Source organism: Phalacrocorax aristotelis, chromosome 3 (genome assembly GCF_949628215.1).
Source record: "Phalacrocorax aristotelis chromosome 3, bGulAri2.1, whole genome shotgun sequence".
In the NCBI taxonomy this organism is placed as follows: Eukaryota; Metazoa; Chordata; class Aves; order Suliformes; family Phalacrocoracidae; genus Phalacrocorax; species Phalacrocorax aristotelis.
Window position 1 is genome coordinate 46,746,474 of NC_134278.1, and position 20,554 is coordinate 46,767,027.

Consider the following 20,554-nt stretch of genomic DNA (forward strand, 5'->3'; position numbering starts at 1 on the left):
GTGTGTTCAAGCACCTGAATCACTTACCAGATTTAAAGACAACTAAACAAATGCCTCAAACACTGTATTTTCTCCCAGTTCTAAAGAATCAGATGCTTATTATCCACTCAATACCATTATTATCCTTCACAATTAACTCTGATTTCCTTCAAAATATGGTTTCAGTAGGCCTCAAAGTTGGAACTGAATCATTCTGAACCTGGAGCATCTCCCCCAAATGCTCTTGAAGGAAGCGCAAACCATCCCTTTTGAAAAAACATAACTTATTTTAGCATTTAAGAAGGATCTCAAATGCATTAAAAGACTAAGCCAGGTACACTAATCCTTAAGACCCTGCATGTATGCTATTACTCAAGTCACAAAGGAGAGGTTGTACAATTGCTCTCTTACTTCTCATTAACCCATCCTATAAGATTCCTGGAATAAATTTGGGATAGTTTTGGAACAGGGTAGAGCTAAAATAAAAATGTATTATGGTAAAGTCTAGAAAATAGTTTTTAAGAGGTATATAAAAGGCATCCATTGTGTGTCAGTTGCCATTATTTTCAAGACTACTGTGTTCACATGAGTCAGTAAACAGGACATCTAATGTAAGTGTTCCTAAAGCACGAAGCTTCCTCCCAGACCTAGAGACTGCAGGGCAACACAGCTAATGCACCCTGTACAAACATGGGAGGCAGTACCAGTAGTTTAGGAACCCAAAGCAGCAAACACTCTACAACACCTCTAGTCAACCACATTGTTGCATATATATGTATGGTATCACAAGCGATCTTTACAGACTGATCTGAAAGAAAAGAAAATAAGCTTTTCTCTGTATGTGGACAAGTCCAGCTGTATCACTGGCGAAACTCTTATAGACCTGGAAAATATATTTCTGAGATTCATTTGACAATAGCTAATTAATCATGGGAGAATGTCTTTTTGAAGTTGCAATACTGACTGGATGAGTTGTGTTGCTATTAGCACCGGCAAAATCAGGCTCAAGGATTCATTAATTGGTTAAATAACACTGTCTCTGGTACTTCATGACATTACTATTTTTTACTCTGCTGAATTAATGACAAAGAACTATGTCCAAGAATTGCACTGACTTGTAAGTAAAATGGCAGATGTTATCCGCATCGTCAGAAGTGGATCATAGAATTCATGCTTTATTCAGCATGGTGTAAAATGAACTCTCTTCTTCAGAGAAAAGTCACTGGCAACATTCATGTCACCTGGAAAGACAGGATGTCAGTTCTGAATTAACTGTCTTCACAAACATCACGAGTCCCTCTCAGGGACTTCTTTAGTAATTAGTTATGGTTAATAAAATTGCACCTAGCAGATGATGCATAGTAGCTGTAAAAGCACAATACAACCTAGGCCAAGATTCACATTTAATCTTAAAGAGCAATTGTTCTATGAAGGCACTGAAACATGATTTCTCATCTAGAGAAAATATTACATCTTTTTTTGTGTTCAGCAATTTCATCAATAAAACTGGTAATAACACAGGTAATGCTGAAATCTGAAACAAAAAACAAACTACAGAATTATTTTTCAGAACAGAAACATGCAGAGTGTTAGACTGCTTAAGAAAGAAGCTGTAGCTTCTACAGTGCTTCTAGTAATGTACGAGAAAACTAATTTGTCATGTTCTAAAAATATGGAACAGCTCTTCAAAAGAAAGAAGTGCTAACAAGAAATCCTGACATGCTTTCTCTTTAAAACTGACTTCTAGCTAGTCTTCTAAGTCAGCTGACTTACCGATCACCTCTGCTGATGACCAATGTCTTCCATAAGACACCTGTTTATTTTTAGCACTATGCTACCCCTCAGTTTCTCTAACGTTCCTCCTAAAAGTCTCTGTCAGCTTATTTAAATGCTTTTCCAAAGGTATGTCCACATGAATGAACACCTCACGGTCTAGCAAGCCCCTCTGACTGAATCCACGTCACAGCACAGCTCAGGAGCTAAAAAAGTGAAAGTTTGTATTTCCTATCAGAAAAGCAAACAGGACCGCATTCAAAACAGAGCTTGCTGTTTGACCTAATGTGGTCAAATACTGAAGTCCAGGGAAGATGTATAGAGATTCCAAAAATTCAACCTATCAAGACAAGCTTTTCCAGTTGAAGAAGAGATGAAAGTCCAAACCACCCTGGCCTGCCCAGGTACCTTTGGGGGTGCCTCCTCTTCAGACCTTCCTCCTACTGCCTGGAGGCAATAGTACGTACCTCCTCCCTGCAAAGACAGTTGTAAAGAAACCCACAGTTGTAACAGACACAGCAGAAGCTGTCCCACGGCAGACAACTGTCTATTTTCAATCTGGGTTAAATACAAATTATTCTAATCTGTTTTTCAATGCTGGTAGGAAGTAGTGGAAAAAGATGGCCAAAATTTCAGCCTAAAAATTTATGAGAAAAAAAAAAAATATGCAACGAGCACCCTTTTAAATATACCCCTATAGTCTGAAAACATGCATAGTTCCTTTTAAGGCAGGCCCTTCTACCAAGAAAATAAAAAACCATGTTAAAAATTAAGTCAAAAATACACTTAAACAACACTCAACTATTGAACAGACACATGGTCCCACAAAATAGTATTATTAGAGAAAGAGTCCCTTGTCTTCTCTTCAGAGCTCACATGCCACACAGGCACTTCAAACAGCACATCAGCTATTTGATGACCTGCAAATAGCAGCTTCTCAATTGATAATTTATTATTATTGCAGTTTAGAATTAGAATTTTAAAAAATAAAGTAGTGCTGCATTCCTGTAATATTGCTATGTGTGCAAACTAGAATCAAAACTAACAGCTGCTGCCCACTCTTCCCGGGCTGACTGCCTATAACGCTGCCAATAGACGCAAGAGGATACTTTGAGAAAGACACCTGTATGGTTTCCTACAGGGAGGAAACCCCTAAACACCTTTTTGCAAAGCTTGTAAAGGTCAGAAATGTGTGCTTATTCCATGAGAAAACAGGGATGAGAACAAAAATTGAGGCATATGTTACTAGTCTTGGCTGATATAATGAAAATACCTCATTATGTCTCTAGTAATCTGAGGAGGTTAAAGCAGGATTTTTTCCAGTTGTGCAATTTTTTAAATGGTTACAGTTCTAGAAATGCAGTCACATAGAATGGATGTAAAGTTTCTTAAAATGTATTTTAGAAAAATTGTACTGTAAGCTAAGAAATATGCACATATTAGTAAAGATTTTCCTATTTAACAATTAAAAGCCTTTGAACAAGTATGATGAGTATTTAGTGTGACAGACATACAAACTGTTCAGATTTATAGAACCAACTTTTAAAGACTCCCCATAAACAAAAATGCCACACTAACAAGAAAATAATATAACCAAGCATTTTATTTATATTTGTGCTTCAGAGGAACACAGGTCTATACCTTATATCATCATGCTCAGCAACAGAAATTCACGGAAAGCAGAAGCAAGGGGGGTACGATATCTGTGCTTACGGTGTTTTCCCAAGCAACTGTTACATGTCTCCTGTTCTCTCCTAGTCTCAGAGCAGAGGGGAGGGAGGGAGAGGCTGCAGGGGTGTTTAGCTGCTGGCCACAGTCAACTCACTACAGACAATAAATTTCTTGAAAGAAATAGGAGAGAGGACTTTCAGAGATACTCTTTACTCTTCCCTAATCTTTCAAGGAGACGACAAATCGTTCCCCCTTAGAGCGGCGGCTAAGAATAATGCCTTCACCTTTCTTGAACAAATTCATCAGAATCCAGTTTCCAAATACAGACTCACTAAGCAGCTCAGTTCAGCAGTCTTCACCAATTTCAAAGAAGGGAGTGGTTGATTCAGATATAAATGTTTCTGACTATGTTTTAAGAAATATTTGAATGCATGCAAGTCACTACTGTACAAATTCATCTACTTATTCTTGCAATTTCCTCAGAATCTGATATAAAACAGGAAAACCGAAGTTTACTCCACAAATCACCCGAAAAATGCTTCAATCACCAACGCATCATTCCATGATCATCTATTCTTACTGTATGACCAGCTTATGATTATGATCAATTCAAGCCTGTAATATCAGATTCAGTTATTTTTCAGGCCAAACTTCCAACAAGCCTTTGGACAAGCAAGAGTAAGAGATGACTCAGAGGAAACACATGCCATAGAACAAATGATGGGAAAATCTAGGGAGGTGTATAATCCATATCCCTAAGCTACGATCCTAAACTCAGTGCACAACAAAAGGGGAGAGCTAGCTACTTTCCTCTCCCTAAAATATCAGCTAGGTAAAATATTCTCCACCTTCCCGTTAAAGATATTCTTCTCTAGCACCAACAAGATTTAACAAGCCAGAAAAAGACCAGGAGTTTTAACTTGCATCTCAGAGAGATGTGCTCAGCTAGAGGCCGGCCACCAAACTCTGTTCTGTTCTGAATAAAACACAGAAAACACCAACTGCCCTCTCAGGCAAGGATAAACTGATAAATGCCCAAGCAGTCCGGCACAGCCACTGTAGCCTAATTAAGTCTTTATTGATTTCTCCCCAGCCTAATGGATTTTCAGTAAACTATACAAAGTTGTATACAACTTCAAGAGGAATATTCTATACCAAATGACTAGAATAACCTCAAGAAACACAGGGCACAGGAATCTTTCACACCTGTGGTTAATTCAGCGAGTGCTGTTACCACAGAACCAGAGCACGCTGCTACTTCTTCCTTCAATCACTTTTTTAGGTGGCTGCGCAAAGTGTTGGGGCGGTTGACCCTGGCCAGCAGCCAAGCAGCCACACAGCTGCTTGCTCACCCTCCACCACAATGGGACGGGAGAAAATAGGAAGAAAAGTCAGTCAGCAAACTTACAGGTTGAGATATAGACAATTTAATAGAGGTAGGAAAGGGGAAAAAAAAATCCCACAAGTGAAGGGAAATAGCTCCTCATCCCACAGGCTGACCAACACCCCACCAATCTCCAAACAAGACACCTTGGAAGCAAAAAAAAACCCCCAACCCCACCCTTTCTTCTTCCTCTACCTCAGTTTTCATCTCTAGGCATGACAATACACAGTATGGAATATCCCTTTGGCCACTTCAGGTCAGCTGTCTCAGCTGTGTCCCCACCCAACTCCTTGCCCACACCCAGCCTACTCAGTGGGCAGGCAGGGTGGGAAAGAGAAAGCCTTTATGCGACGCAAGCACCACTCAGCAACACTCAAAACACTGGTGTGTTATCAACACTGTTTTAGCCACAAATCTGAAGCATAACGGCTATGATGAAAGTTAATTCCTGAACGCGGTACAGGAATGTACTCACGTTGCTTTGTGCAAATAGAGGCGATCAAACTCCTCAGAGAGAGACGAGCATAAAGAAAGCCCTGACTGTAGATCCCCATAGGGATTGTGCTTGCAATAAACATGACATTGCTCATTTCAGTGATGCGATGAGGTTTGAAAAGCAAGAATGGGTAAATACAGAATGACTGACTATTGCTTATAATTTAAGAATAAGGAGGTACATGATAAAACTGAATAATAGGGCAAAACCAATACCAAATGGAATGCCTTTCCTATGTAGAACATAATTAACTCTGGGAATTCACTGCTACACGATGCCAAAAAGACTAGAAGTTCAAGCATGCTCAAAAGAGAATTCGACTGATTAACAGAAGTCAGATACCTTGGTAGTTACTGAAGTCCACAGCTTAGAGCCAGATCATCAGTTATTTAAATCACTGACTACTGAAAGGCAATACAGAAGTTTTCCAATTTTTTCTTTTCAGTATATCACCTAAGCACCTGTTATTGGCTGCTACAGGAGAGAGACAACAGACAAACATTTTGTTTGAAAACAGAGCTACAGGGTGAAATGACAACAGAGCTTCTGAGGATTAAAATCTGAGATTTAGGAGCCTCGTGTCTCTAAATCTAATTGAGGTCCAACCTTGTTTCCTTCTCTTCTTAGTTCGGACATCAGCTATCATGTAACAAACTTCCGACTACAAATATAGGTCATTTGTTAAACTGCTTTTAATTAGATGTTTGTACTAGAGAGTAGATTTTTTTTTTCTTCCTTCTCCAAAGATTAAAGCATAATTTGATTTAAAAAAATGCATAGGCTGGAAAGCGCTCAATACCAATTTCACCAATTGTTACTGAAAACAATCTACCAGGAAACATTAAGCTGTTATTTGGAGTAACAGGGACTTCCAGCAAATTTTGTAGGGGGCAAAAGAAACCTGTTCAGTACTAAAAACACTAATATGAGCTAGAATTAATCACACATTTAACATCTTCCAAATAAATTTTACACATTTACACATTCAGAGAAAAAAAACACGTGCCCTTCCTTTCCCCAACCACTTCCCCACCCCAAGAGCAGCTCCTATGGCTACGTAAGAGGAATGAAACATGCAAAAGGAACATGGACCAGCCTGAGCTCAGTTCAGTATTTATAAAGGTTACCTTTTCCAGAAAGAGCTGTAGTTTAACAAGTAATAGATACTGGTACTTTTATGAAGGACAAATTTTCTATTAACCTTGTAAAAAACGATTTTTCAACTCAAACTGTTCTTCCTGACAACAGAATTAAGACTACGCTTACTAAATCTGTAAATGATACAGAGATGCAAGGGACCGCAACTATTTTAGGGGCCAAATTACAATTTACAATTATCTTGAAAGAACCATATCCAACATGGATAGTAAAACATATTACCTTAGAGTAAGAAACTGCAAAAACAGAGGATGCCAAGAAACAACACATTAGTTGCAGTTTTGCAGAAACGCATCTACAGACTACAGCAAGTGACAGCCATCATGTCATTTGTCATGCTGGAAACACAGAAAGACATGAAAAGACAGGAAACATAAATATTTAAAGACAAGAGTGAGGCCTTAAAATATACCAAGTTGTCCTCCCACTAGTCAGTATTAAAAGACTCCATGACAGTACTGTTGCCTTTGTCGTGCACCCTGTCTCTAGAAAGACACACAGCAGTTTAGAAGGATGCAGTGGAGGATAAGAAGCATGACCAGCCATGCAGAAGACATTACCTACTAGGAAAGATACAACAAGTTCAGGGGAGATAGGTTACTGGGAGGAGAAACATGTTGATATATCTCAAATACATACCTGTCAGCTGCAGAAAGGAAGAAGAAAACAAAGGGGTGAGAAAGAACAGTGTGTGCTCCCCTGAATTTTAAAGCCAGAAACCCTACCTAAGTATCAACTCATGTTTAGCTTCAAAGAAAGCCCCATAAACGCAGAAACTGCCAGAACAAAATATTGTCATTTGGAAGTATTGGTCTCACCTCTTCCAAAGGCCAGGTTAGCTTTCAGAGAAAACTGAGCAGGTCTAACATTTAAACTAATTTATACAGTGTATAAAGGCCCTAGCTGGGAGCTGGTCAGTATTCCCATGTAAATGGAAAGAGTTCCTCCAAATGGCTACACACCTAATTCCACAATAATGCAAGTTAACTCTGTCATGGCCAGAAGCAAGTGAGATCTAAATGAAATTGTTGTATTAAGGTGTCTGCTGACAAGCAGTGTGTGTTTACTTACACTCAGCATCTCACTGACATAATTATTGTGGTCTTCAGCTGAAAGCCAGCTTGCACCTGAACTGATGGGTGGTTTGGTTTTTTTCCTCCTAAAACTTTCTCTGCAACCTACCATGTGGGCATACATAACCCTCACTGTACCTTCTCTAGAATTTCTAAGATTTTTTCTACTCAATTGACTAGACTCAGGTCAAGTCTATCCTCAGAAAATAACTAAGCTTGACTGTTAGATCTCTTCTCTGCAAAAGAGCCTGAAGATTGAAGAGGGTCTACACAAATGTTAGTATATTAAGAACAACAATGAAATCTAAATTCAGAACTCACAAAAGCTTTTAAATAAAGGTACTATTTGAACTTCAGCGTGATACACACTCTCCTGAAGCACCTGAAGGGCAAGACATCATCGTGCATTTTACAAGCAAAGCCGTCAGTTTACCATTAGCAACCCAAACGAAGCGAGCAGTACTAGAAAGGGGAAAAACACTCTACATGATCGCGCGCTGGTTCTTCATTCATGTCCAGTTCTCTACATTTATTAATACCAGTAGTAACTACTTAAAAACTTCAGGCCCGTCCAACACCTCTGCGTTTCCCAATCGGCAAATATTCCCGTTACCCCTAATAAATAATTAAGAAACACGCTGAGGCCAGGACCAGAAGTAGAACGAGGATGGGACCCGGCCTTTATTAACCATCTTGTGTCGCCCGCGGTGCGCCCTGGGGTTTGGGCGCACGCCGGGCCGGGGACCCCACGCCGGGCCGGGGACCCCACGCCGGGCCGGGGACCCCACGCGGCACCGGCCCGCGGCCTCGCTGCCCCGAAACGCCGCCCCCCTCCGTCCTCCCTCCTTCCCTCCCCGCTGGGGGGCGGCGGGCAGAGACCGGCGCGCCGGCGGGAGGACGCGTGCCGCCGGGCCGGGCCGGGCGATCCCACTCCTCACCGAGGGGACCACACCGGAGCTCCGCGCCAGCCACGGCGGAGAGCGACGCTGGCCCAGTCTTCCGGAGCGCGGTGAGCTCCAGCCACCGCCGAGGCCGCCGCCAGCCGCCCCCCACCCTCCTTCCCTCCGCCGTAGCCCGACCCCCGCCCGCCCGGGCCCGCCGCACACCTGCCTTCCGGCCTGCCGGTTCCGCTGCCGCGAACAGCCGGGGCGGCGCGACACTGCCGTAAAGTGAGCAGGCGGGGCGACGCTGGGGGAGGGTGCAGGCAGCCAGCGGCCGTGCGCATCGCGGTAGCCGCCCGCTCCGTTCGTACGTCTGGCCCGGCTCGCTGCCCGCCGTGCCTAGGCCGTGCCTCTTTCCCCCGCCTTCCTCAGTGCCTCTCCGCGCCGCGGAAAGCCGGCGCCGCACACAGGCCGGTCCCAGGTGCAGGCCGCATCTTCCCACCCCCCCCCCCGCCCCGCCCGGTGCTGTGCCTGAGCTGTGCCTGTGCTGGAAAATGCTCTCGCCCGGGGGCTGTGGCTGCTGGGCCGACACCCGGGCACCGCCCGGCCTCCCGCAGTTTCCTGCGTGAGTGAACACGCCGTGGGGGCCGCTGCCGGCAGCGTTTCTGCTCCCGCCTCAGTGCCGTGGGCTGCCCCCGGCGTGAGTTTCCGTGGCTTTCAGCCGTCTCTGCTCCTCAGTGGCCTGTCCGCTGCACACTTGCTGCTCCCCGAACTAGGGCCTGTCCACCACTGCACACTTGCTGCTCCCCAAACCGCGGCTTGTCCATCACTGCACGCTTACTGCTCCCCAAACCGCGGCTTGTCCATCACTGCACGCTTACTGCTCCCCGAACCAGGGCCTGTCCATCACTGCACGCTTACTGCTCCCCGAACCACATCTGGAAACCAGCGTGTGCCTTCCACGCTTGCTTACTCAGTTGTGTGTTCCTGAGCAGTGGGGTTTCTAATCCAAAGGCACTGTAGCAAAATGATGCTAAAGACCAAGCTGTGCGGAGAGAGGGGGCAAGAAGAATGAGGAATGTCAGTTAATTCTAGGGAGGAAAAAAAAAAACGAGTTGAAAGGAAAAAAAATGCTCACTCGAGAGTGCTTGGGTGTCTGTACACAAATGCATCTGGACTCTTAAGAGGCCTCCAGCTGGATAACGGCTAGCATTCAGATGGTTTATTTCTGACTTCTGTCTTCTCAAGTGTCCTTTCTTGTGTTCTGTCTTCCAAAGCGTGCTGTCTTCTCAGATCACTGAACTGCTTTCATCTCTGCAATTCTAGCAAGTATTCTGCTTGTATAAAAGAAGGCAAGCACTCATGCATGTATGTGCATGTGTGTGTATTTGTACATCTGGAGATGTTTAAAAACACACTCCCAAGAAAGTAACATACCCCATCCCTTGCTACAAAGGAGGAAACGCACACAGATTAGAGGAATCATAAAGCGTGTCTATCTTGGGTTTGGTAGATACTCACGTGGCTCTGGTTATAATGTTTCTAGACCACTTATCCTTGGAGTGTTTGACTAGTCTAAACACTGGAAATCCCAAATTTTTGCCACTTCTTTTCAGTCATCGTGTTATTAAAAATCTTCTAAGTGGTCTAATAAAGAGTAAGTACTGTAATTAAGACCCTGTAACTTGATGCTAGATACCTCAGGATTTAAATTTTTGTAGCATAATTTTACAACCATATTCTCAAAGCAAATGTGAATGCTTTATAAATGCAGTATTTTACATTTCTAATGCATGATCTGTCAGAAAAAGTTGAATGTAATTAAAAAACAGAGCATCCTAATGTAATTAAAAATGAGGGCAATCCTCTTATGAATTCTAATACTCTTCACTTTTTAAGGAATGTTTTTATATTCTTTCTGAGCAAAAAAAAATTAATGGAGGGTAAGGACTAGTCATTGACATACTGCTTTCCATAAGGTAGGAGGAAATTCCGTTACAAACCTGTGAGTCAAAACCGTCACTTAACAAATACTACAGTTCTATCCTTCCTACCTGACTTCTTGAAACACGTACTTCACATAAAAGCAAGTTTCCAGCCTAACCAAAACAAGACTTTTTTCCTTATCATAGAGGAGAGACCGAGGCAATACTGAGGCAATGTGTATACTTCCATTTGTAGACAAAAACTAGTATAATGTGAATGTTTTCTAATAGATAAGCAGCAATATGGGGATAATGATACCTAATAATGAAGGGTGTCTTTTCTTTTTTTTTCAAATAGACACTCAGGATGAATTCTATAAAGCTAGGCTTCACAAGAAAGACCTTGGCTTTGCAAGGTCATGTTACCCATGGTTCTCCTAAGATCACAGGCTTTGTAGCTTTGTCTGTGTTGCACTCAAATCTTGTTTATGGGCAAAAGAGGACTCGACATATATAGGACCAAGAATTGACTTTCAGCCCAATTATTGTTTTAACAGTCTAACAGTCCAAGTTACCTCCTAGAGAAAAGTCTCTCTTTTGTAATGCAGCTAAAACCTTCCTAGTATCTACCCTTTTCTTTTGTGTCATGATCACCTTTCAAATGTTCTGCTGGATCCTAAGGGACCTATCTGTCCTTGCCAAGGAGAATGCAGGAAAGGCTTACAACATGCCAGTATCATGAAGTCTTCCCTCAAGATAATGTTCCCATTGCAGGGGTTTCTTCTTTTTGGCAGGAGGCGCACAATGTTCCTGCTTTCTTCCTCCCATCTTGTAACCTGATTGTGTTTATTTTTGTATGTTTTAACACAGTCTTCTTCCTTCTTGTTGGCTCCCAGCTCAAGTCTGAGAGTTGCCCTACAGCCTTCCCAGACTAAGTTGACAGAAATGGTTATAATTTTGTGCAAACTGACTGCCTCAGTTTGTCAGACTGCTACTCTATGTGGTATTGACCGAGCTTAAGATAGAACACGTCATGCCATAGTCCCTTGACCACTAGACAACTGTTAATGCAAGCTAAAACCAGCTCAGGCTGAGACAAGCCCAGACAAATTCTGAGACCCTGCACTGTCAGGTCAATACAAAGCCTGAGGTCTTCTACTAATGGGAAAAAAAATCACATTTCCTGGGTTGTGTTTGTTTCCTCATCTTGGAAAATGTTGAAACTTTACATTTTGGTAGCTCTTTGGTTTTTCTTGATGTTCACTTCCTGGCAGGCATTAGGAATATACCACAGCCTTGCTATGACCTAGCTTTCCAAGACCCTAAGTGCATAAACGGTTGTACATACTAACCTACTACTGTTCCAAATTTCAAATAATTTTTGAAGTGAGTTTTTCGACTAAGTGGTTTATGTCCTCAGTTGTATTAATACTGAATGTATGAGTAAGGTGATGTTTTACAATAAAGATATTTGCTAGATTTTTAGTGGACCAGAAGTGCCAGACATTGCATGGAATTAAGTTTATCAAATGTGGATGACTTAACATTGACTTACTAAGTACCTCAGGAAAAGAAATTCTGTTTTTCTTCAGTAGCTACTGATATTTTTTTTAACTTACATGACGTGTAAAAGTGATTAAAAAAATTATTCACAGAGAGAACTTTGTCTTAAAAATTTTGCATTCCTGATATACAGAAATCTATGTATGTGCTTGTCTTCTGCATTTGCTTAAGAGTCAGTGGAAGCACACAAGTTCTGTCCATCTCATCCTAAAATCAGATGAATCATACTGTAAGAGTGCCAGTGCTTCCCAATTATCAGTAAAGGGAGCATAAAATGACTAGCTCACATGTAGATGTGTATATATTAATGTAATGTCTAAAGTTAGCTGAAGGGAGACATACAAGGTGAGTACAATTTCACCCTATTTATGGACACAAATGTGAATTGTGAGATGAACTTAAGAGGAACTTGCTCCTCCGGAAAAAAATATATTTTTCTTCTTATTTCTTCTTACATCATTTGTTTGATGTCCATGCCTTAAATCATCCTTTCTTTATTCTCTTTGTAGAGTATCAGATCTTTTGCAGCATTTCAGTATTCTTTAGTATCTAAATCTGCAGTTCACTATGTCTCATCCTTTGACTGTTATGCCTCTTGCTGTTCCAGAAAAAAGGTGTAAAAAAGTCTCTCTCTGTCTTTCGCATCAAATCCTTCAGCATAGCCATGTGAGAAGTTCTAACTTGAATTTTAGAAAAAGGTTTGGGTGAAGTAGGCCCAAAACTGTAGAATCTGGGAAGCAGGAAACATATCTGATTTTAAGTTTGCAAAATACAGGGCAAATTTGCACAAGTCGATTCACTACTGTGTTTCTCACTTTATGTGTTTCTTAACCAAGCAATATTGCACTCAGAGTTAAAAAAGGGTTTTTCACATGGAGAACAATGGGTACTCACAAGACCTGATCCCTAGCTCATGGTCACTGTGCATACTGCCAGCTGGTGACGCTTGAATTACTATCTGCAAATGCATTGTAATTTATGGGCTATTGAACTGACTCTTTTGTTTCTTTTTAACAACTAAAAAACTAATGCTAATATGTGAACAATGGGTTTTAGCGTTACTTAGTGTACTTCAGATTCAGAAAAGATATTGTCTGGTAATTAGAATGACCTTGTCTTTACTTTGACAACAGAAAACTTATTAAATCCCTGAGTTCCAAAAAATTCAACAAATTCAGCCTCTGTTGAAGTTGTAAGACAACCTGACAGACGTCCTTGACTCACTGTTGATCTCCGCTGTGATGAGAGTATCAAGCATTCAAAACTAAACTGCTCTCTGCAGATGCCACTGTTACCAACACTGGGAGAAGATTTTTAAATCAGTGTTATTATGTGAGGATAATGCAGCTTCCTCAGAAAACATCCAGAATCTCTGTTGCCCACGATTACAAAGTAATCACGTTGTGCATGGCCACAACTGCAGTGCTAGCAAAAGTTGGTGCATTGGAGAGGCTGTCACTCAAGTGAGCTATAATTCTTTACAGTCATCTTGTTCCCATGGCTTTTGATACTTTATTTAAAAGTTGCACAGATATTGTAAGTGGTCTGCGAGATCTTGAAACTTAATACACAGTGTATCATAAGAAAATACTGCTGAAGAAGATATGCGTAAGAAAATACGTAGCTACTGCTGCATAAAAATTCATAATTCAGAATTGTTCTTGGAGACCTGAGCCTTTTTTAACACAATGCAGGCTACATAAAGGGGATATATCATCTCCATTATTACTGGTACTTCTGCATTGCTCTCTGACTTCAATCTATTCATATTATCATCTACCGGAAATGAATGTACCTAGGTTGAATGCCCAGTTGCTCTTCTTTAACACAGTGGTTATTCACAGCAATCTTATATTTTGTCCAGGGTTTTTCAGGTTAATTAAGCAATGTGATATTCCTTCTGTGCTGGTGAATATCAATGTAGCTAGAATGGAAAATATGTTTCTTATTAGTTTCAATTTATGATTATCTGTAATTTATAAAATTTATTTAAAAATGCAACAACATTAATTGCTTCACAGGTATGGATAAAGAGTATAGAAACATCTCACACATTCTCACAATTCTCACAATCTCAGGATTCTGGAGTGGTAATGGACAAGTTTTCTTTCGTTGTTGAGCCTAAGTTTAAACAGTTCCAAATTTCCTAGTAATTCCCTCTGCTACAATTTTTTTTAAATGCTAATAGAGTTAATTGTCTCATCAGGAATGACTTTCTATATATAACAGTTGAATTAGGAATGCATTATTAATTTGCCTTTTTTTTCTTTTAGAAAACTATGGCTTTTAAAAATAATTACATCAGAATCTAATAGAAAATTTATATTATTATATCCAACAAGGAGTCTGAACTTAGAAAACAATCAAAGGTATTTTAAAAGATTTACCAGTTTTGATTCAGAGAATTATTTTTAAGGGTCTTCTTTACTCATAGTGTTTCTATACCTCAGTCATGTGTCTAGTCTGATCCGTGCTTGCATAATGTCAAGATGACTGCACTATGTGTCATGTTTCATGAATTTGCATTGACATATTTGCCAGCTCTGTATCAAAGGAGAATGAAAAAAGAAAGTAATTCAAATGGAAACATAATTTCATTCTGAACATGAAACAAAAAAAAGTAACATTTCTTTTGTGAAAATTGCTATATGCAACTGTTTAAAGAATAGAATAGAATAGAACGATAGAATAATTTAGGTTGGAAAAGACCTTTAAGATCATCAATTCCAACCATTATCCTAGCAATGCCAAGTCCACCACTAAATCATGTCCCAAAGCACCACGTCTACATGTCTTTTAGTTACCTCCAGGGATGGGGACTCAACCACTTCCCTGGGCAGCCTGTTCCAATGCTTGACAACCCTTTTAGTAAAGAAATTTTTCCCAGTATCCAATCTAAACCTCCCCTGGTGCAACCTAAGGCCTTTTCCTCTTGTCCTATTGCTTTTTACTTGGGAGAAGAGACTGACACCCACCTCACTACAACCTCCTCTGAGGTAGTTGTAGAGAGCGATAAGGTCTCCCCTCAGCTTCCTCTTCTCCAGACAGAACAACCACAGCTACCTCAGCCACTCTCCATAAGGACTGAGCTCTAGACCCTTCACCAGCTTTGTTGCCCTTCTTTGGACACAGAGAATAGAATAGAATAGAATAGAATAGAATAGAATAGAATAGAATAGAATAGAATAGAATAGAATAGAATAGAATAGACTATTTCCGTTGGAAGGGACCTGCAACAATCATCTAGTCCATCTGCCTGACCCCTTCAGGGCTGACCAAAAGCTAAAGCATGTTATTAAGGGTATTGCCCAAATACCTCTTAAACACTGACAGACTTGGGGCATGGACCACCTCCCTAGGAAGCCTGTTCCAGTGTTTGACCACCCTCTCAGTAAAGAAATTGTTCCTAATGTCTATTCTAAACCTCCCCTGGTGCAGCTTTGAACCATTTCCACACGTGCTGTCACCAGGGAGAACAGGACCAGCACCTCCCTCTCCACTTCCCCTCCTCAGGAAGCTGTAGAGAGCAATGAGTTCACCCCTCAGCCTCCTTTTCTCCAGACTAGATAAGCCCAAAGTCTTCAGGTGCTCCTCATATAGCATTCCTTCCAGCCCTTTCACCAGCTTTGGTGCCCTCTGAACACATTCAAGGACATTCACATCCTTCTTAAATTGTGGGGCCCAGAACTGCACACAGTATTCAAGGTGAGACCACAACAACACTAATACAGCGGGATAATCACCTCTTTTGACTGGTTGGTTGTGCTGTGTTTGATGCACCCCAGATGCCGTTTGCCCTCTCGGCTGCCAGGGCACGTGCTGACTCACACTGAGCCTGCTGGAGGTCAGCACCCCCAAATCCCTTTCTGCAGGGCTGCTCTTCAGCCACTCTTCTCCCAGTTTATACTTATATTAATGGATAGTGTAAAACCTTTTAAGAAAATGGCAGTTGATGTTTGAAGCAGCCAGGTTTTTGTCTTGGTGAGAGATATTCACATGTTTGAGAACTCTTAACTAACTCAAGTGTTGATACGACAGGATCTTGCCAGAGAGAGGTAATCTGTTGGATAATATTTTGGGTAAACAATCATGAAGTATAGAACTATTAAAAGCAGTTAAGCCCAGGGAGAAGGCTGTAACTGAATCCTGTGACTCATAATTTGTTAATTCATTTTTAAAAAATATTTATAATGTAAGAACTATTTGTGTGGTCAGGAATGGGACCTGCTCAGAAATACAAACCAGAAAGGAATTAGGTTGGTCTGAGATATATATATGGTGTCCTATTTCTTGCTTCTTTGTCATTCTTTTGTTAGTAATTTTGAAAGACTGCACATTAAAATGATTTTTTTTATATACGTAATTTCAGTGTGGTGTTGAAGGGAACTCAGCTTAAATGTTGAATCGTCATGGTCAACAGGCTGCACTTCACACCCATTTAGGCTGATATTGATGGCTAATACTGTAGACCCAGATTTGGAACCTGGCGAGCAGACCTTATCTGTCACCTTATGTTTTCTTAGTCTTTCTTCGTGTTTCTATATGCCCTGGTGGCACATACAAGAAATGGTAGAACTGGTTCCTCATCTCAGGTACACTACTGCAGTGATTCATACTATTTATATTTCCTTTAATAAGTTTGTCAAAGAAGAGCAGCTGAGTAAAGTAGTTTGTTGAAGAAAGCATCAATATCTTATCTCTAAATACTGGATAATGCTGAAGAAAGGGAAATGTGACTGATTGATTCACATGTGTTTTGGAAAAAAAATTGCTGGAAAAAGCAGCATCATTACAGCCTCCCCTTATATCAATGAAACTTCTTAGTTTCAAACCAGTATCACTTACCTCAGAATATAAGCACTCTATGTTTCCAATACGATTAATTCCTCAAAAGCAAGGTGGTTGCATTGTAGTTTATGTGGTCTGAAGGTGATACTTAGACCAGATGATATTCCTCTAAAGTCACCTCAGGATACCAGCAAAATTTTCACAAGAAAGAAAGAAAAGGTTGCTTTTCTGGCTAGACACAGACAGGAAAATCCTTTTATTATTTTAACTGGTAATTGATCCTTTAAAGCAAGATCTGAGTGATCAAATGGCAAGAACAGCAGTATTCTTGCCAGATTCTGAAACTGGGACGTAGTCAGAGTTCACTCAGTCAGCTACAGTTGCAAATGTCATCTCAACTCCATTTTCTGCTTGCGTCTTCCAAGTCCCACAGCCTTGCGGCAGGATGCTGGATATTCCTGTGAGCTCTGCTGAAAGTGGAACATTTTTTTTCAATACCAGGTGCTAGGCTGTTGTCAGTTATGCTGCTAGATGTTTGCCATTCTGACTCATGTCACTGAGCAAAGCGCCTTAAAAAAAAAAAGGTTACATTTTGATCACGGGGTTTGTTTCAGAAATGAATATGTGAAAGGGGTGGGTAGCTGTGAGAAACTGGCAAGGGTCTGCTGTAGCTCAGTGGTTCACTGCTTACACAAACTGCTGACGTGTGTGTGTGTGTATATGTATATCTAGAAAAAGGGAGAAAATGAAACTCAGGATTTTATACAAGTTTTTCTTTAAAGACTATTCTTGGATTACAACCAGATTATTGTTTTATATATTAGGAGGTTTGTCAGAGGCCTATGAAGCATCTAAAGAAACCCCAAAATTTTGTTATTGAAAGCTCTGCTGACACAAGATGGGATCACGCTGTAGGGATTCATGTCACATGTACTGCAGAAGAGGAGGAGGCCGTTCCTACCAGCAGCAAAGCAGAAGCACTAGAGACATGATAGAGTAATTTCTAGCTAGGACTTTCTGAGTCCTGCTTAGTCACTAACTTGGAGAATGACTTCAGGCAAATAATTTCAAAAGCTATTAAAAAAAAGGAGAATATTCCAACATATCTAATCAGACACAGGCATCAACATTTGCCCTGTTTGGAAAGGGAATCATCAATGAAAAGGAAAAAGAGTGAAGCTGAGAGACACGTAGAAGAGTGCTGCCTGAGGACACTAAAGCACAGAGCCATCCTGGTACAAGATGAGTAATGTCTTGTGCTTTGTAAATTGCTGAAGCTGGTGTGCTCACTTCTGACTTATGACAGTTGGCATAAAGTAATCAATAAATAGAGTTCTGAATAGTAAGTCTTTTGTTACGGACACAACAGTTTTTCACCTATTATTCAGGGGAATTGTATTACCCAAAAGACTTTTAAAAGTACTTCTATTGAAAAAGACGTTGAGATGTTCCTGCTGAGATTAATTCTTTGTACCTCAGGATTTGTAAGAATTGTCCAGGTGTCCTTTAATACGCATAATAAGTATGATTATCCTTTTGATGTGATCGTTGTGCCCCTTCTCCCTTTTGAAGACTATTCAGGGAACCAATTACTTGTCTTCGAGACAACTGTCGTGTGAACTGAACAGAAAGACCCTTTGACAGAGTGGTCTATTTAAAATGTTAATACTTAGTTTGACTGGAGGGATATGATGCTTTTTTGTCATATGGCTCAAATGTTTCTGTTAGGTTATGTGGTAAAAAGCTTGTCTGCACACACAGAAGGGTGCACAGAGAAACAGCGGGTGGCAGCGGTACCTGAATTACGGACTTGGAGGATGCCCTGACCAGGCCCCTGCCACAGCATGCAGGGAGAGCCTCAGCCATGGGCCAGGGTGACAGCCATCAAGATGAGTCTCTGGAGCACCTTTCAGACAGATGGGGTCACTACATAGGGGTACGGGACACATTATGGGCTGCCAGGGAAAGAGCATTTTGGGATTGTGTGATACTTACAATGGGTTGTTTGGGGAAGGAAAAAAGGCAGGGCAGGAGATGAATCTAAGTGATTTGGGGAGGAGCTATCATGGGGAAATAAAAGGATAAGGAGATTGAAGGGGCCAGCTGCGGATAAATAGGGTTGCTACACTTGTCTGGTCATGCCCTGTGCCTGATGAATGCAGTCTCTCCTATCTTCTTATCAAAGTCCATTTTCTAACCCTTTTCCTGGGTGCTCTGTGGATGTATGAGTGTCTAAGTGCCAGGCACTGGAGTGGGAGGGCCGGTGTTGTTTGTGGTGCCAGCAGCTGGAGCGAGTGCCGGTGTGCGAATGAGTGTGTGAGCACTAGTGAAGAGCAAGCTGGACTAGCCAGTGAGTATGTGCGATGGCTGGGGAGTCAGGTGTGCCTCTAAGGGTGAGACCAAGGAGGAGCTGGGTACTGGGGAACAGGGGAGTCCCAGCCATCGGGGTGGGTGGGTAGGAGTGTGTCTGTGTCTGTCTCTGAGCGAGGTACCAGCAGCAGGAGTGGGACTATGGCCTTGGGGGCACAGATGTCTGCATGCCGGCGACTGGGGAAACTGGGATCTAGGGGCAGTTACTGGTTGTGAGCCCAGCTGCTGGAGGGACCCACATTGGACGTATGCATATATACATTTCACACCAAGAGACCTCATCCTTCTCAGCCAGAAAGGGGAACGGGGTGAGGCTGTTGGTGCTGTTTGTGTCGTCCTCTGTGTGTCTGTCTGTATTGATCTCTGGGGCCAGCTGTGTATATATGTATATATTCAGCATATACATGTGCTCTGTGTGTGTGTGCCACAATACTAGCAATATGTTCTCAGCCTTGCTGCTAGTTGGACCTAGGGGCATGGATCTGCAGCAGCCTCGCCTGTTAGGCAATGTGTTTCGCTGTGGCCCTCCCCAACCCCCCTGCATTTCTTATTCATAATTTATTCTGTCATCTGATCAAACAGGTTTTATATTTTAATCACAGAACAATGAGTGATCACAGATCACACTGGTGACAAAGCTGCTTCAGGGACTGTGCTGCCAAATTTACCTTTTGCACTCTGGCATAGGGGCACTGTTTTATACATAACTTACATGAAAATTACATGGGTAAAAAGAGTTGAAAACATGCCCTATAAATTACTAAGAATTCTGTTTACTACTTTCTATGCCTAACGAGCTATACTTTAAGTCTTATCACCTTCTGCTGTTATCACATCAAGCTTTACAAACTAAGCGTGAGGCAGGGTAGACCTAGAAGGCTGTCCATTAATTTGTTACATTTGACTACCATTTCCTTTAAACTGTGTGGTCCGTCTGCTGGAAATCTGCAATAACAGTCTGCCCTGTTAGGTTCTAGCTAGTACCATGCCATAAATGTTTATCAGCCAAAGATCAGCCAGGTGGTATTTAAGATACTAGAAGAGGAACGCTTCCTTATGCCTGCAGCAGATAATCATTTGACGCCTTAATCTCCCTAACGCTATAGTGCAATTTCTTAACTATAATCTTATATTTCTCCACAAATAAAATACTTCACATTTTTGTAACAATGTATGTATCAGTGATGAAAAACTCTTCTGAAGTCATTATTATAGTTTGCATTGTAAAATAAGAGATGTTAATGTTGTACCTAGTGTTCTTCCTTACCTAGAAGGACATTCGCTTTCCTTTACAAGTGTCAGATTATCAGATGATCAGCAACTCATCCCTTGTCTTTTGAATAGAACAGAAGCCTGTTGAATATCTTGACTCATATTCTTTTTGCGTGAAGCAAGCAGCTACAAAAAGAGTTCAAATACCCCAGGAGTGCAAGCAGTCATCACTGATGACTCTGTGTTGAAAATAGAGGACAGAGAATCCACCAGATACTTAT

General features: G+C 41.4%; 1 protein-coding gene across 4 annotated transcripts in view; it reads right to left on the reverse strand.

Annotated features, from left to right (window-relative positions):
- Positions 1–8,726, reverse strand: part of ASCC3 (activating signal cointegrator 1 complex subunit 3) — a 281,717-nt gene extending 272,991 nt beyond the window's left edge. For 2 of the 4 annotated variants that reach the window (XM_075087348.1, XM_075087351.1), the window contains exon 1: positions 8,641–8,726. The gene's annotated coding sequence lies outside the window, so the exon portion shown is untranslated. Of the gene's footprint in view, positions 1–1,094; positions 1,221–1,752; positions 1,826–2,160; positions 2,227–8,640 lie in introns of those variants that run through there. The other 2 variants (XM_075087349.1, XM_075087350.1) reach the window with 2 other exon arrangements.
- Positions 8,727–20,554: the final 11,828 nt, after the last annotated feature.